The sequence below is a fragment of the Triticum aestivum genome, chromosome 2B (assembly GCF_018294505.1).
Source record: "Triticum aestivum cultivar Chinese Spring chromosome 2B, IWGSC CS RefSeq v2.1, whole genome shotgun sequence".
NCBI lineage: Eukaryota > Viridiplantae > Streptophyta > Magnoliopsida > Poales > Poaceae > Triticum > Triticum aestivum.
The window spans coordinates 81,723,711-81,741,060 of NC_057798.1; the positions used below are offsets into that span (position 1 = coordinate 81,723,711).

A 17,350-nucleotide genomic window follows, 5' to 3' on the forward strand; every position below is an offset into this window, starting at 1 on the left:
CCCGCGGTGCAGCCGGGGATTGTGGCTCTGAAGCTTGTGCTTTTCCTGTCGCCGGGCAAGCCCGCACACACTCTTGAAAGCGACCAGGGAGAGGTCCATATAGGTAATGCCGCCGCCAGCGACGCCAGAAGCTCCAGCACATGTTGCTAGTTGCCGCACCTGACCTCAAGGATCTGCAACACATCAACCCGCAACATATACTCAAATTAGTAAATGGAAGATCAAGAGTCCCACATGAGCCACCTCAAGAATCAGTGGTGATGGAGAGTATGCGTAGGGATCGACGCATTTCGAGACATAACTATCACAACCAAGGATTCCATGGATTTTTGTAATAATAGCCTCAGATCTAAATTATACTCCTTAAAATATTTCTCAAGCATTTTGTTCAAGTACCTTGTAGGCAACTGCAATGAATCAAATTCTCTCACAAACAACCTAGCTTGTATATATTGATTGTGCATTCTCTTGACTATACAAAAATCCCAACCAATCATTACAGAGGTTATGCAAAGAATTGATAAATCAGAATCAGGACTTCAAGAGCAAAAGTGTTTTAACCTGAACTTCCAAGAAATCATCAAAGCAGAAGTGGCTTCCTTCCTGTCAATAAACTTCCGGGTGAACAAGAGAAGGACGACAATAGAGTCATACCTGAATAGAGTCATAAATATCCAGGAAATTGCATCTCCCTCCCTCCCTCCCTCCCTCTCTCTCTCTCTCTCTCTCTCTCTCTCTCTCTCTGAATACAAAATTCAGAAAACTCTAGTATATTTTTTTGCATAAAGAAAATAAAATTCAGGGTCTCTATGGTGGCCTTATAGTTTAATAAAAAAGCAGAGCTCAAATAGACGTGCACACTCTGATGATTTAGTATATGAAGGACAAAATGATATATCATTTTTCAGTGTTGAACACAACTAAATGGAAATCAATGTGTACCCCCAGGGCATCAAAACCAGAATACTGAAATGCAAACTAAAGGGAAGTTGATAGGTCACATCACTCAAATAAACAGTGCTATATTCTCTCATTACCAATAGGTAGGATGCGAAGAATAGTCAACATTTTCTCTCTGTTGTGTACATGGTTATCTTTTCTACAACCAAGAAAAATAGGATGTGAAAATTACGACATCAACCACTTCAATCAATTCATAAAGTTGCTTCGCCAATGAGTCGCTCTTTACCATATTGCTTGTCTTCTCCTCATTGTCAACAAAGTACTTGCTTGTCACTCCCTTCACCTGATATGGTCAAGCCTGACATAACATGTAGTTGATGCTCCCTACAAAACCAAAAAACATCTTCTTTTAGATACAGTTAAATTCAGAAGATTTTATACAATGATAGATATTACTTACTTGAACACAAGATCATTAGAGTATGGAAGAATTTGGGGTACAGTCTACAGGTGAAAATAATAATTCATAATGTTGTGGAGAAATAAAGGCATGAAACTATTGTATAGCTTAAACTTGACATTTACTCCCTCCATTCGGAAAAGCTTATCCCTTAAATGGATGTATCTAGCACCAAGTTAGTGCTAGATACATCCATTTGAGGGACAAGCTTGTGACAAGTTTTTCCGGACGGAGGGAGTAACAAATATATTCAGAAGAAAGAATTGTTGGAAATATGCCCTAGAGGCAATAATAAATTAGTTATTGTTATTATATTTCCTTGTTCATGATAATCGTTTATTACCCATGCTATAATTTTATTGATAGGAAACTCAGATACATGTGTGGGTACATAGACAACACCATGTCCCTAGTAAGCCTCTAGTTGACTAGCTCGTTGATCAATAGATGGTTACGGTTTCCTGACAATGGACATTGGATGTCGTTGATAACGGGATCACATCATTAGGAGAATGATGTGATGGACAAGACCCAATCCTAAGCCTAGCACAAAGATCGTGTAGTTCGTATGCTAAAGCTTTTCTAATGTCAAGTATCTTTTTCTTAGACCATGAGATTGTGCAACTCCCGGATACCGTCGGAATGCTTTGGGTGTACCAAACGTCACAACGTAACTGGGTGGCTATAAAGGTGCACTACAGGTATCTCCGAAAGTGTCTGTTGGGTTGGCACGAATCGAGACTGGGATTTGTCACTCCGGTTGACAGAGAGGTATCTCTGGGCCCACTCGATAGGACATCATCATAATGTGCACGACCAAGGGGTTGATCATGGGATGATGTGTTACGGAACGAGTAAAGAGACTTGCCGGTAACGAGATTGAACAAGGTATCGGCATACCGACGATCGAATCTCGGGCAAGTACAATACCGCTAGACAAAGGGAATTGTATACGGGATCAATTGAGTCCTTGACATCGTGGTTCATCCGATGAGATCATCGTGGAACATGTGGCAGCCAACATGGGTATCCATATCCCGCTGTTGGTTATTGACCGGAGAACGTCTCGGTCATGTCTGCATGATTCCCGAACCCGTAGGGTCTACACACTTAAGGTTCGATGACGCTAGGGTTATAAAGGAAGTTTGTATGTGGTTAACGAATCTTGATCGGAGTCCCGGATGAGATCTCGGATGTCACGAGGAGTTCCGGAATGGTTCGGAGGTAAAGATTTATATATGGGAAGTCCTGTTTTGGTCACCGGAAAAGTTTCAGGTTTTATCGGTAACATACCGGGACCACCGGGAGGGTCCCGGGGGTCCACCAAGTGGGGCCACCATCCCCGGAGGGCTGCATGGGCCAAGTGTGGGAGGGGACCAGCCCCAGGTGGGCTGGTGCGCCCCTCCCCCCCCACAAGGGCCCAAGGCGCCTAGGGTTTGGGGGAGGGGGCGCACCCACCTAACTTGGGGGGCAAGTTTCCCCTTTCCCCCCCTTGGCCGCACCCTAGATGGGTTTGGGCTGGCCGCCGCCCCTAGGGGTGGAACCCTAGGTGGGGGCGCAGCCCTCCCTCTCCCCCTATATATACTTGAGGGTTTTGGAGCTGCACATAGATGAGTTTGACCTCTCCCTGGCGCAGCCCTACCTCTCTCCCTTCTCCTCTCCCGCGGTGCTTGGCGAAGCCCTGCAGGATTGCCACGCTCCTCCACCACCACCACGCCGTTGTGCTGCTGCTGGACGGAGTCTTCCTCAACCTCTCCCTCGCTCCTTGCTGGATCAAGGCATGGGAGACGTCACCGGGCTGTACGTGTGTTGAACGCGGAGGTGCCGTCCGTTTGGCACTAGGATCTCTAGTGATTTGAATCACAACGAGTACGACTCCTTCAACCCCGTTCTCTTGAACGCTTCCTCTTAGCAATCTACAAGGGTATGTAGATGCACTCTCCTTCCCCTCGTTGCTTGTTTCTCCATAGACAGATCTTGGTGACTCGTAGGAAAATTTTGAATTTCTGCTACGTTCCCCAACAGTGGCATCATGAGCTAGGTCTATTGCGTAGATTCTTTGCATGAGTAGAACACAAAGTAGTTGTGGGCGTTGATTTTGTTCAATATGCTTACCGTTACTAGTCCAATCTTGTTTCGATGGTATTGTGGGATGAAGCGGCCCGGACCGACCTTACACATACTCTTACGTGAGACAGGTTCCACCAACTGACATGCACTTGGTGCATAAGGTGGCTAGCGGGTGCCAGTCTCTCCCACTTTAGTTGGAACGGATTCAATGAAAAGGGTCCTTATGAAGGGTAAATAGCAATTGGCATATCACGTTGTGGTTTTGCGTAGGTAAGAAACGTTCTTGCTAGAAACCCATAGCAGCCACGTAAAACATGCAAACAACAATTAGAGGATGTCTAACTTGTTTTTGCAGGGTATGCTATGTGATGTGATATGACCAAGAAGAATGTGATGAATGATATGTGATGTATGAGATTGATCATGTTCTTGTAATAGGAATCACGACTTGCATGTCGATGAGTATGACAACCGGCAGGAGCCATAGGAGTTGTCTTAATTTATTGTATGACCTGCGTGTCATTGAACAAATGTCATGTAATTACTTTACTTTATTGCTAAACGGTGGCCATAGTAGTAGAAGTAATAAGTTGGCAAGACAACTTCATGAAGACACGATGATGGAGATCATCGTGTCATGCCGGTGACGATGATGATCATGGAGCCCCGAAGATGGAGATCAAAAGGAGCAAAATGATATTGGCCATATCATGTCACTATTTGATTGCATGTGATGTTTATCATGTTTATGCATCTTATTTGCTTAGAACGACGGTAGTAAATAAGATGATCCCTCATTAAAATTTCAAGAAAGTGTTTCCCCTAACTGTGCACCATTGCGAAAGTTCGTCGTTTTGAAGCACCACGTGATGATAGGGTGTGATAGATTCTTACGTTCACATACAACGGGTGTAAGCCAGATTTACACACGCGAAACACTTAGGTTAACTTGACGAGCCTAGCATGTACAGACATGGCCTCGGAACACAAGAGACCGAAAGGTCGAGCATGAGTCGTATGGTGGATATGATCAACATAAAGATGTTCACCGATGATGACTAGTCCGTCTCACGTGATGATCGGACATGGCCTAGTTGACTCGGATCATGTAATCACTTAGATGACTAGAGGGATGTCTATCTGAGTGGGAGTTCATTAGATGAACTTAATTATCCTGAACGTAGTCAAAAGCTCTTTGCAAATTATGTCGTAAGCTCGCGCTTTAGTTCTACTGTTTAGATATATTCCTATAGAAAATATAGTTGAAAGTTGATAGTAGCGATTATGCGATCAGTAGAAAGCTTATGTCCTTAATGCACCGCTCAGTGTGCAGAACCCCAAACATCGTCTGTGCATGTTGCGAACATCGGACATACACGTTTTGATAACTACGTGATAGTTCAGTTAAACGGTTTAGAGTTGAGGCACCAAAGACGTTTTCGAAACATCGCGGAACATATGAGATGTTTCGAGGGCTGAAATTGGGATTTCAGGCTCATGCCCACGTCAAGAGGTATAAGACCTCTGACGATTTTCTTAGCCTGCAAACTAAGGGAGAAAAGCTCAATCGTTGAGCTTGTGCTCAGATTGTCTGAGTGCAACAATCACTTGAATCGAGTGGGAGTTGATCTTCCAGATGAGATAGTGATGTTTCTCCAAAGTCATTGCCACCAAGCTGCTAGAGCTTCGTGATGAACTATAACAAATCAGGGATAGATATGATGATCCTTGAGATATTCACGATGTTTGACACCGCGAAAGTAGAAATCAAGAAGGAGGATCAATTGTTGACGGTTAGTGAAACCACTAGTTTCAAGAAGGGCAAGGGCAAGAAGGGGCACTTCATGAAACGGAAAATCAGTTGCTGCTCCAGTGAAGAAACCCAAGGTTGAACCCAAACTCGAGACTAAGTGCTTCTGTAATAAGGGGAACAGCCACTGGAGCAGAATTACCCTAGATACTTGGTAGATGAGAAGGCTGGCGAGGTCGATAGAAGTATATTGGATATACATTATGTTAATGTGTACTTTACTAGTACTACTAGTAGCACCAGGGTATTACATGCCGGTTCGGTTGCTAAATGTTAGTAACTCGAAATGAAAGAGCTACGGAATAAAATGGAGACTAGCTAAAGGTGAGATGACGATGTGTGTTGGAAGTGTTTCCAAGTTTGATGTGATCAAGCATCGCCTGCTCCGTCTACCATCGAGATTGGTGTTAAACCTAAATAATTGTTATTTGGTGTTTGCGTTGAGCATAGACATGATTGGATTATGTCTATCGCAATACGGTTATTCATGTAAGGAGAATAATGGTTACTCTATTTATTTGAATAATACCTTCAATGGTCTTGCACCTAAAAGAATGGTTCATTGAATCTCGATCGTAGTGATACATATTTTCATGCCAAAAGATATAAGATAGTAATGATAGTACCACTTACTTGTGGCACTGCCATGTAAGTCATATTGGTATAAAACGCATGAAGAAGCTCCATGTTGATGGATCTTTGACCTCACTCATTTTTGAAAAGTTTGAGACATGCGAGCCATGTCTATTGGTGTATACGCATGAAGAAACTCCATGCAGATGGATCGTTTGGACTCACTTGATTTTGAATCGCTCGAGAAATGCAAATCATACCACATGGGCAAGATGACTGAAAAGCCTCGTTTTCAGTAAAATGGAACAAGATAGCAACTTGTTGGAAGTAACAAATTTTGATGTGTGCAGTCCAATGAGTGCTGAGGCATGCAGTGAATATCGTTATGTTCTTACTTCACGGATGATTTAAGTAGATACTGAGTATATTTACTTGATGAAACACAAGTCTGAATTATTGAATGGTTCAAGTAATTTCAGAGTGAAGTTGAAGATCATTATGACAAGAGGATAAAATGTCTATGATATGATCATAGAGATGAGTATCTGAGTTACGAGCTTTGGCACACAATTAAGACATTGTGGAAATTATTTCACAATTAATACCGCCTGGAACACCATAGTGTGATGGTGTGTCCGAACATCATAGTTGCACCCTATTAGATATGGTGTGTACCATGATGTCTCTTATCGAATTACCATTATCGTTCATGGGTTAGGCATTAGAGACAACCGCACTCACTTTAATAGGGCACCACGTAATTCTGTTGAGACGACACTGTTTGAACTATGGTTTGGAGAAACCTAAGTTGTCGTTTCTTAAAAGTTTGGGGATGTGACGCTTATGTGAAAAAAGTTTCATCGTGATAAGCTCGAACCCAAAACGGATAAAATACATCTTCATAGGATACCCAAAATGGTTGGGTATACCTCCTATCTCAGATCCGGAAGCAAAAGTAATTGTTTCTAGAAACGGGTCCTTTCTCGAGGAAAAGTTTCTCTCGAAAGAATTGAGTGGGAAGATGGTGGAGACTTGATGAGGTTATTGAACCGTCACTTCAACTAGTGTGTAGCAGGGCACAGGAAGTTGTTCCTGTGGCGCCTACACCAATTGAAGTAGAAGCTTATGATAGTGATCATGAAGTTTCGGATCAAGTCACTACCGTACCTCGTAGGGTGACAAGGATGCGTACTACTTCAGAGTGGTACGCAATCTTGTCTTAGAGGTCATGTTGCTAGACAACAATGAACCTACGAGCTATGGAGAAGCGATGGTGGGCCCGGATTCCGACAAATGGCTCAAGGCCATAAAATCCGAGAGAGGATCCATGACTTTGGAAGAAATACTTGATGGTCGTAAGGCCGTTGGGTACAGATGGATTTTAAAAGGAAGACAGACAATGATGGTAAGAATCACCATTAAGAAAGCTCGACTTGTCGTTAAGATGTTTTCCGACAAGTTCAAGGAGTTGACTACGGTGAGGCTTTCTCACTCGTAGCGATGCTAAGAGTTTGTTGGAAATGGATTAGCAGTTACTGCATTATTTATGAAATCTTGCAGATAGAATGTCAAAACATTGTTTCCTCGACAGTTTTCTTGAGGAAAGGTTGTATGTGATACAACCAGAAGTTTTTGACAATCCTGAAGAACGCTAACAAATATGCAAAACTCCGGCAATCCTTCTAAGTACTAGAGTAAGCATCTCGGAGTTGGAATGTATGCTTTGATGAGATGATCAAAGATTTTGGGTTTATACAAAAGTTTATGAGAAAATTGTATTTCCAAAGAAGTGAGTGGGAGCGCTATAGAATTTCTGATGAGTATATGTTGTTGACATATTGTTGATCAGAAATGGTGTAGAATTTCTAGAAAGCATATAAGGTTATTTGAAAAGTGTTTTTCAATGGAAAACCTGGAGTAGGCTACTTGAACAATAAGCATCAAGATCTATAAGATAGATCAAAATGCTTAATAATACTTTCAAATGAGCACATACCTTGACATGATCTTGAAGGTATTCAAGATGGATCAGTCAAAGAAGGAGTTCTTACCTAGGTTGTAAGGTATGAAGTTAAGAGTTAAAGCTCGACCACGGCAGAAGAGAGAGAAAGGACGAAGGTCGTCCCCTATGCTTCAGACGTAGGCTCTATAGTATGCTATGCTGTGTACCGCGCCGGAAGTGTGCCTTGCCATGAGTCAGTCAAGGGGTACAAGAATGATCCAGGAATGGATCATTAGACAGCGGTCAAAATTGTCCTTGGAGTAAATAAAGGACATGTTTCTCGATTATGGAGGTGATAAAGAGTTCGGCATAAAGGGTTACATCGATGCAAGCTTTAACACCTATCCGAGTGACTCTGAGTAGCAAACCGGATACGTATAGTGGAGCAACCATTTGCAATAGCTCCAAGTGGAGCGTGGAAGCAGCATTTGCAATATGACATAGAGAATTGCGAAGTACACACGGATCTGAATGTTGCAGTCCCGTTGACTAAAACCTCTCTCACAAGCAAAACATGATCAAACCCCAGAACTCATTGAGTCTTAATCACATGATGATGTGAACTAGTTTAGACACTAGTAAACTCTTTGGATGTTGGTCACATGGCGATGTGACATATCAGTGTTAATCACATGGCAATGAGAACTAGATTATTGACTCTAGTGCAAGTGGGAGACTGTTGAAATATGCCCTAGAGGCAATAATAAATTAGTTATTATTATTATATTTCCTTGTTCATGATAATCGTTTATTACCCATGCTATAATTGTATTGATAGGAAACTCAGATACATGTGTGGGTATATAGACAACACCATGTCAAGCCTCTAGTTGACTAGCTCGTTGATCAATAGATGGTTACAGTTTCCTGACCATGAACATTGGATGTCGTTGATAACGGGATCACATCATTAGGAGAATGATGTGATGGACAAGACCCAATCCTAAGCCTAGCACAAAGATCGTGTAGTTCGTATGCTAAAGCTTTTCTAATGTCAAGTATCTTTTTCTTAGACCATGAGATTGTGCAACTCCCGGATACCGTAGGAATGCTTTGGGTGTACCAAACATCACAACATAACTGGGTGGCTATAAAGGTGCACTACAGATATCTCTGAAAGTGTCTGTTGGGTTGGCACGAATCGAGACTGGGATTTGTCACTCCGGTTGACAGAGAGGTATCTCTGGGGCCACTCGATAGGACATCATCATAATGTGCACAATGTGACCAAGGGGTTGATCACGGGATGATGTGTTACGGAACGAGTAAAGAGACTTGCCGGTAACGAGATTGAACAAGGTATCGGCATACCGACGATCGAATCTCGGGCAAGTACAATACCGCTAGACAAAGGGAATTGTATACAGGATCAATTGAGTCCTTGACATCGTGGTTCATCCAATGAGATCATCGTGGAACTTGTGGGAGCCAACATGGGTATCCAGATCCCGTTGTTGGTTATTGACCGAAGAAAGTCTCGGTCATGTCTGCATGATTCCTGAACCCGTAGGGTCTACACACTTAAGGTTCGATGATGCTAGGGTTATAAAGGAAGTTTGTATGTGGTTACTAAATGTTGATCGGAGTCCCGGATGAGATCCCGGACATCACGAGGAGTTCCGGAATGGTCCGGAGGTAAAGATTTATATATGGGAAGTCCTGTTTTGGTCACCGGAAAAGTTTCGAGTTTTATCGGTAACGTACCGGGACCACCGGGAGGGCCCCGGGGGTCCACCAAGTGGGGCCACCATCCCCGGAGGGCTGCATGGGCCAAGTGTAGGAGGGGACCAGCCCCAGGTGGGCTGGTGCGCCCCCCCCCCCAACAAGGGCCCAAGGCGCCTAGGGTTTGGGGGAGGGGGCGCACCCACCTAACTTGGGGGGCAAGTTTCCCCTCTCCCCCCCCCCTTGGCCGCACCCTAGATGGGTTTGGGCTGGCCGCCGCCCCTAGGGGTGGAACCCTAGGTGGGGGCGCAGCCCTCCCTCTCCCCCTATATATACTTGAGGGTTTTGGAGCTGCACATAGATGAGTTTGACCTCTCCCTGGCGCAGCCCTACCTCTCTCCCTTCTCCTCTCCCGCGGTGCTTGGCGAAGCCCTGCAGGATTGCCACGCTCCTCCACCACCACCACGCCGTTGTGTTGCTGCTGGACGGAGTCTTCCTCAACCTCTCCCTCTCTCCTTGCTGGATCAAGGCATGAGAGACGTCACCGGGCTGTACGTGTGTTGAGCGCGGAGGTGCCGTCCGTTCGGCACTAGGATCTCCGGTGATTTGAATCACGACGAGTACGACTCCTTCAACCCCGTTCTCTTGAACGCTTCCGCTTAGCGATCTACAAGGGTATGTAGATGCACTCTCCTTCCCCTCGTTGCTTGTTTCTCCATAGACAGATCTTGGTGACTCGTAGGAAAATTTTGAATTTCTGCTACGTTCCCCAACAAGAATTAGCTCGAGAGCTTACTCATCAGAGCAAAGGAGAGCTCATCAAATTGACCATGATTAGTCCAGGATGAACACAATCAAAGCGCGATGGTAGCTCCTTCCTTTTTCAGTAAACTAACGATTTATGGAACATCAGAATAGCCGGTAAATTTTTAGACACTCCCAATTAATATGAGCCCTTAATTATGTGTCATCGTGATGCTACCTCCAGTGAATAATGTTGTTGCGAATTGATTCTTTTAAGTATTTTATCAACCCTTGACATGCACTTGATACAGAAAACATACCTCTAAATTCAATCTTTCCAAGTGCAGTTGCTAGCAACCTCTGTCATTTAGTGAAGAGGTGGTAGTTGTGGTGTCACTAAAAAATTCAAAAGAATAGTGCATTGATGTATTGCAAGTTCTTGTGACCAATATGATAGCTTTTAAGATTTCCTACACCAATCGCGGTCTCATGGCAGTCCAGACGTACCATTTAGATGAAGCAAGAGCAACCATATCCTACAAAAGAAAGATATATCAGATCCACAAAGGTACTCCTAAAAATATCACAATTAAACATACACATCTCTCTAGGGTACTACCTTATACATATTACTTCTGTATTTCTAATTTTTTTATACCAATTCTTAGCAAAAATGCAATATTTTTGGGATTACTTTTCAACACAATTTAACACATATAAGTTTCAAGTTTCCGACTTAAATATTTAAAAGAACATCAATACTAATTTGTTTTTAAGGCTGATTGTTTCGTACAAAGCATTACATTTCGTGGACAGGAAAGAATACATGTTTAGAAGAACAATTCCTTGAATTAACTTGCGATGTTGCTCGGTGTGTAAAAAATTCAAGAAAGATTGAGGTGTTCCAAAAAATAGATTTAAGCGGGTGGTGAGCAATCGAAGCTAAGTCTTTGGCATTGATAGCAGATTGATATGATTCAAGGTGAGAGGACCATTAAGTGGACATAGGTCAAGGATTAGTAGTATTGTTCATAGAATTAACTCACATGGACAGTCAAAGGTTACAACTTTAATAGCATCTGGATCATCTTTCACGACATATCCTTCCAGCAAGAAGAATAAACTGTCAGTTTAATATAACCAGATAGATACCAGACATAGCAGATGTATATATGTTACTGTTCCCAACTCAATTAATTTTACCAAGGTAGAGTTTAATCAAGCAAATGAGGGGCATTTTTACCAAATAGGATCAATCGACTTAAGTATACTGTGTAATATGTTTCTGGAGGAGGACGACCCAATCCACATTATTCCATCAGTACCAACATGTCCTCGCCTTTTCCCCGGTGCTCCTGGCACGGTCGTGGTCAATGATGGCTCCAGCCGCCGCCGACTAACCAGCCGCCATGTGACATCAGGTCATCAATCTATCATGGTCCACGCCCCAAGGTTGAATCAAGTTTACAACAGAATTAAATGTTAGCATTACCTCTTGTTTCTGAAACATGCAGAGTTATTTTTATTAAGCAAGATAGATAAATAGCAGACACAGTTCTAACTAAAAAGAAGGTGTACATCATCATCAGGCCCAGTGCATGCTAACTAAAAAGAATAGTTAACTGATAGGCAACATTTTATGAGGAAACAAAATAGGCTTTTCCTATTAGCATCACAGCAAATGCTAACCCAGTGCTCCAAAAAACTGTCAATGGCAGATCTATATTGCATTTTGGGGTAAACAAAAAATCCAAAATAGACTAAGCACATGCGTCTAGTACAGATGCTTTATGTACAAGAGGTGTTATCTGAGTAATATCAATATATATGAGTTCCGTGGCCTATTCGTTCTAACAGAATGTGCAAGAACAAAAATAATTCTGAAATAAGAGAAATTCTAGATCGTCTTTAGTAGTGTTATTCGCCAAGGCACAAAAAAACTCTGAAAGTATCTTTGATCCATTTTTGTATTATTCATTGCAGTACTAAGTATTTACAGAAATAAATACAAAAGGAAGCAATGGATCTGCCCCAGTCTTTACCTTGATCGCCAAAGGTGGTTTTGCACGGCAGCCGGCAATTATAATTCTAGCATGACGCGGCAAAGCACATCTGATTGAGGTGGTTCTTCACATCTGCCATTGAGGTAGGCGGGGGAGTAAAGAGACCACACACACAAAAAAATCAATTTCTGACAATCTTACACATGTGGCACGAGCACACCTAGACGGGCCTTCTCATCCATTTTAACTGGGCACAATCAAGTCAAGCGGCAAAGTTCAGGGATGAGACATATGCAGAAGTTCAGATTTTTCAGAAAAGAAACGACAATTCCAAGCTTCAGAGTTGACCACCCAAATCCCTTTGGTCCTTCAGAGCACGAGGAACATGAATTCGGACAACCTCCTGTATGCCCTCTTGTGCATGATGGCGTCGTCCCCGAGCTTCAGCCTCTCACACCTGGAGCCCTTGCCGCTTCTCCTCACTGGGCGCACGCACGGCTTCCCCTCAAGGGGCAGCATACAATTGAACAACATCGACAACTTCCACCCCGCAACTGCAAAAGAACACATCCATCAGCAATAATGAAATCTTCAAAATTCCTCAACTAAAGCATATGAGTTATTTTCAGATTGAGCAAAAAAAGGGGAAATAAGAGAACACTTTCTCACAAGATGCAATGTACACAACCAAAAAGAAACGAAGTACGTACTATTATGCATCTGAACCATATTGACTACTGATGTAACTTGTGTTGATGAATCTGAAAAGGCTGCGACTTGCCCAGAAATTCAAAGGGCGTCATGACAAGCTTAACGGTCGACCGCACACACTCTTAAAGGCGACCAGGGAGAGGTGGATACAGGTAATGCCGCCGCCAGAAGCTCCACCATGTGTCGCTAGTTGCCGCACCTATCCTCAAGGATCTGCAACACATCAACCCGCAACATATACTCAAATCAGTAAATGGCAGATAAAGAGTCCCACACGAGCGACCTCAAGAATCAGTGGTGATGGAGAGTATGCATATCCAGTTCGGGTGGATGCAACTTCCAGAACGATAAAGATATGAAAGGTCACTAATATCAAGTTCATCAATCAAACATGTATAAGTGAGCGAGTTCCAAATCATCTAATCACTTACAAAGAGAACTCTGTCATGTGAATGAATACCACGTCTCAAAGATGACCACGTGGGTAGAGGCACAAGCAAGGGTGAAGGCACCATTGTTGAGACCATGCTGTGACAAAGAGAGTGATGGGGAATTTGGGGCACAAGCAAAGGCGTTTGGCTAAATTCAAGAAATCAATCCAAATCACAGAGTGGGGAAATTATCAAATCCTAGACTACTTCCATCAACCACATCAAGAACTATATGTTTGCATGAGCACACAGGAAGGGGATGTCGTACCTTATAAGGGAAGAACAACAAATCGACAAGTTGTCGGCCTGCCCTGGGGTTGAAAGTTGAAACCGCCCTGTCCTAGGGTTTACGACAGGTGGCGGCGGCGTCTCCCCTCGGAGGTCGGCGGCGGCGATGTCTCGTCTGGAAGGTCGGCGACGGTGATCCCTTACGTCCGCGGCGTTGATCCCGGATTCCGTAGACAGTGTCTCCTCTGGTATGATGCGGGATCCCGCGGTAGCGAGAGACGCCGATCCTGGAGGTCGGTGGCGGCGAGAGACGCCGATCCCGGAGGCAGCAAGATCGCAAGAGATCGCGGCGTCTTCTCTATGAGGTCGTCAGCGGGGGCGATCTTGTGCGGCTTCGTACGTCACGAAGATGGAGGGGATCGAGAGGAGGGGAGTTGATCCGGTTTTTCTTCGTTTTCCTGTGGGGCGGGTTTTTTTGATGTGTGTGTGTGTGTGGTGCGCACGCGTGTGGGAGGGGGAGGGGAGACGAAAAAAAACCGACGAAAGTGATGGGACGAAATAAAACCAGCGAAAAATAACCGGCGAACTATTCACCAACTGCTTCATTAAGAATAGAGATAAAACAATTTATGTTTTGAGGCAAAACGGTACGTATACAACGCAAAAAGGTTGTGTGAAGACGGACGAAGGACAAAAAACCCTGATTGGACAAAAAAAGTGAAGAAATTAATATTATAGGTAGAGAAAAGTAAATAAATCTACGACGTGCGTATGCGTCCCTCGTCGTCCATGAGCGTCTTCAGTTTCAGACCGACAAGCAGTTCAAACCCCTGCGTCCCTAGCAGGAGATGAAACTCGCATGAAACGCCGGCACCGCATCACCGTACCGTCGATCCAGCATCCGTCCCAACAGTATCATATTCCTTGCAACACCGTTGGTTGTTGGAGGATGCACTGGATATGGATCCATACATACACATCACAGTTGACATGTATATGCATGCAACCAAATCCCCTAGTCCAAATCATAAGATACCTGACTGACCGACTGATTGCCTGATTGATTCAGTTACTACTAGTATAATCGCAGCATTGCGGATGTAGTGTAGAAAAACAAAGGAAAAAGGGAAATAACCGACAAAATTCCCAAGACCAATCCCATGAAGCAATCTTTGCTCCCGCCCAGTCTCTTGTCCTTTGGAAAATCAATTCGTCAGGGGTTTGGTGACCCAGTAGCAAGGGGGCGCGGGAGCCCGAGAATCGCGACTTCCCTACCCTAGCCGCCGCCACGCCAGGCGACTTGGGAGGCGACTTTTTTCCTCCGATCTCAGCCGGCCAGGGGTTGGCCCCCTCTCCCCCCGGCTGCTCCGGCGGCAGGAGGGAGGGGGGACCCCGTTCCTCCGTTCTGTAGTTAGGTTTTGGATTTGTAGGTCGTGGTGTGCCGTTCTGGTGGTGGGAGCGGCGCCCGGACGAATAAATCTGCCTCAGCTTCACTCCCACACCGGCGGTGCCGTTCATGGCGGCGTCTCGGAGTTGATGGCATCGTGTGATTGTCGATCCTTCAGATCGGTTGTGTTAGGGTTCATGGATGATGCCGGCGAGGCGGCGGCGGCGACTTTATTAGGTGTGTCTCTCCTTCTGCTCTGTCCCCGTTGCTGTGGCGTTGTCTCCGACGTCATGGTGGAGCAGGAAGGTTTTGTCATCCAGGAGTACGCACAGACGGGTGTCTGCGCAAGTGACAGCTGGAAGATGGTGCATCCTGTGTTGGGTTTGTGGTTGGTGGCAGACAGTTTTGGTTTCCTCCTTCGACGTCGTTGTCGTGCGGGGGTGTCAGATCTAGAGTTCGATGGCGTGTCCGGGGACATGTTGCCCCGATTTGATTCTTTCAACGGCAATGGTTTTGCTTCTGGTAAACTACTTTCGAGGTTCGTAAAGCTGCTGATCAGCGATGGAGCCGCGTTGAGCTCGGGTGAAGAGGTGATCTGTTTTCTTTTCCTTTGGTGGCTGCTTCGGTGGTGTTGGAGGAAAGGAACAGGCGCTGGTATTTTGCATAGGATTATCCTATCTCTTCAGTCTTGTAATGTCGGTGCTTACGTGCCTTGTAACCGGATCTTTATTTTATAAATGAGACACGTATTACCATGCAAAAAAAAGTCTCTTGTCCTTTTGTTTTATTGTTCTGGTGCTCCCATGGAGAAAATAGTTTTACATTCGGCATTTTCCCTAAAAAAATCGTTTACTTCTTTACTTTCTTTATGGTTTTTCTTTGTTTTTTCGATTATTCCTATTTTGGTTTTCTATACTATAAATTATTTTATTATAATAATACTAGGAACCTTTTTTATATACATTGAAAACTTTTTTATATGGTGAGATTTTCTTTTCTTTTTTTTGCAGAAAAACTTTCAATCTATTCATCTTCAATCATGGTAGTACAACGAACACTAGAAATAATAAAAATTACATCCAGATCCGTAGACCATCTAGCAACGACTACAAACACTAAAGTGAGCCGAAGGCGCGCCGCTGTCATCGCCCCTCCCTCACCGGAGCCGAGCAAACCTTGTTGTAGTAGACAGTCGGGAAGTCGCCGTGCTAAGATCCCATAGAACCAACGCACCAGAACAGCAACCGTCGCGGATGAAGAGTGTAGATCAAAAGGATCCAACCTGAAGACACACGAACGAAGACGAACGAACAGATCCGAGCAAATCCACCAAAGACAGATCCGCCGGAGACACACCTCCACACGCCCACCGATGATGCTACATGCATTAGCGGAACGGGGAGTAGACGGGGAGACCTTTATTCCATCTTTAGGGAGCCGCCGCCATCTCGCCTTCCTGAGCAGGACACAAACCCTAACAAAGCTTGAAAAATATATGAAAACGGAGCCCTCCCACCGGCAAGGGCCGAGATCCACTCCGCCTCCATGGCCCTAAGGCCACCGGAGACGAGACGGACCGGCGTCGGCGCCGGTGGGAGGCAAAGAACCCTAGTTTTGGGGAGGCGGTGGCTGGCTACGTTAAACCTTACAGAAAACAGGTGAACTCATAGGAGTATGGTGAGATTTTCTTAATATACAGTAAACATTTTTCTAATACAGATACAACTTTTTTTAGTGTAGGGTGAACTATTTTTCTGAGACGTTGAAGAATTTTTTTACATACAAAGGGAACTATTTTAATGCACCGTGAAATTTATAAATATATGGTGAACATCTTTTTGAATATAGACTGAGCTATTTTCCTAACGTACGTTGAACTAAATTTGATACATGCTGAATAATGTTTTTCCAAAATAATTCTTTTGAAATAGGCACCGAACATTTTTTTGGAGAAGTGGAATAAGAAACCAAAGAGAAATAAAATTGTACAATCATTTTTTCAGGAATCCAAATAATAAACAAGAGAAACCGTCCAAGTGAGCTTGCTTGAGCGGGACGACCCATTTCGCTAGTTAATGGTAGATTGATTAGATGTTGGGAGGATATATGACATGGTAAAATAAGACTATTCTGGGCTTTGGACCTGTATTATTTGGTCAATAATGAGAAAAATAAGACTATTGATGAGCTTTGAGATGGTAATGAGCTTAAATGTCCTTTAGGGGGATTTTTTTTCTCCAGATGAACTAATGGTTCAATGGCTAGATTTGGTCAATATCCTTAGACTCACATCCTTTAGTCTAGAGGAGGATTCTTTGATTTGGTAATATGAATCCAAGGGGATTTATTCTACTATATCTCTTTAT

The 17,350-nt window shown here is 43.9% G+C and overlaps 1 long non-coding RNA gene across 4 annotated transcripts; it reads right to left on the reverse strand.

Annotated features, from left to right (window-relative positions):
• Positions 1-705: 705 nt before the first annotated feature.
• On the reverse strand, positions 706-14,053 carry LOC123040554 (uncharacterized). Of its 4 annotated transcripts, XR_006418188.1 has the most exons (8): positions 13,638-14,050; positions 12,938-13,151; positions 12,267-12,781; positions 11,468-11,654; positions 11,271-11,327; positions 10,545-10,760; positions 1,190-1,287; positions 943-1,099 (listed from the first exon to the last, which is right to left on the reverse strand). It is a non-coding gene; the product is annotated as an uncharacterized lncRNA (long non-coding RNA). The 4 variants fall into 4 exon arrangements; XR_006418189.1 differs by adding an exon at positions 1,364-1,407 and having other exon boundaries at positions 10,545-11,654; positions 13,638-14,053; XR_006418190.1 differs by lacking the exon at positions 943-1,099 and adding an exon at positions 706-720 and having other exon boundaries at positions 10,545-11,654; positions 13,638-14,052.
• Between the last annotated feature and the right edge of the window lie 3,297 nt (positions 14,054-17,350).